This window comes from Microtus ochrogaster, unplaced genomic scaffold (assembly GCF_000317375.1).
Source record: "Microtus ochrogaster isolate Prairie Vole_2 unplaced genomic scaffold, MicOch1.0 UNK34, whole genome shotgun sequence".
NCBI classification, from domain to species: domain Eukaryota; kingdom Metazoa; phylum Chordata; class Mammalia; order Rodentia; family Cricetidae; genus Microtus; species Microtus ochrogaster.
Window position 1 is genome coordinate 2,024,047 of NW_004949132.1, and position 1,422 is coordinate 2,025,468.

Genomic DNA, 1,422 nt, shown 5'->3' on the forward strand with positions numbered 1-1,422 from the left:
TGGACTGCAAAGATTAATAGAAATGGGTTAGATTAATATGTAAGAGCTAGCCAATAAGAGGTTGGAACTATTGGGGCCAGGCAGTGTTTAAAAGAATACAGTTTCCGTGTAATTATTTCGGATATTAAGCTAGCCATGTGGGCGGCAGGGTGCTGGGGACGCAGCTCCGCCGCTCTTAATTCAACAATAGATATTTGTTAGCAAATTATATATGCAATACTATATTGTAATTTGTCAGATAAAAATGGTAGTCACACATATTTATTGCACTAAGTTTAGAGAGCACACTGGTAGTCTTCACAATTGGAGTACAGACTATTTAAAACTCTTTATAATAGCATACCTTTAACAAACCTTGATATGTTGAAATGAATGACATTTCCTCCTACACTACTGGTTATTTATTTGAACAATGTGTTAGTACTTTGCTGTGGATCTTTTTTTTTATTTTCTTTTAAACAGGACAGCTTCAATATTTATCATTGCTGAAAGAATATTCTATAAATCATGATGTGGGAGGGTCTTCAATTTGTTTCATTGGTTAATAAATAAACTGGCTTGGCCCTTTGATAGGACAGAAAATTAGGTCAGCAGAGTAAACAGAACAGGATGCTGGGTAGAAGGTAGTGAGGTCAGATACCATGAAGCTCCAGCCCAAGATGGACGTACACTAGAATCTTTCCCGGTAAGCCACCACTTCGTGGTGCTACACAGATTATTAGAAATGGGTAAGTCAAGATATGAGAGTTAGCCAAGAAAAGGTGGAAACTAATGGGCCAAGCAGTGTTTAAAAGAATACAGTTTCTGTGTAATTATTTTGGGTAAAGCTAGCTGGGTGGCGTTAAGCAGCCCGCCGCTCCTTCTACAAAATCAGGTGAAAAATTGCTCTGAAAATTCCTTTTAGAATGTGTTTTCAAACGAGTTTCAAAATGTGTTTTCTATAAGATTACTTTCCATTTTGCAATTTGCTCTATGTCTAGAATCTGTAAACAGAGAATTAATGAAATATCTTACCCAGAGATTTTTAATGAATGAATTGATTGGTGGAGCTTCTGTAACAAGTATTTTCTATGTACCATTGATCTTACTGTCAAAATTATGCTATGGGCAAGATTTATATTTGTCCAGCAAAGTAATATTGCTCTTTGAGCATCTATATCCTCACCTTTTAAGAAGTTACCAGTAAGTGATACTGATGGTCCAAAAAGTTAATTGAAATATCAGCATTTTGCTCCACTACTAATCAATGATGTCCATTAATTCTATTTTCATGAATGTTTGGGCTCTCCAAGAAACAAATATACTCATTAAAGTAATTGCATTCTTTTTTTACATTCCATATTAACATAGATTATGTATTCAGAATAGAGTGTAGATAGTATTGGTGTGGGATCATGATCTGTATTCTGTCAATTATATTTT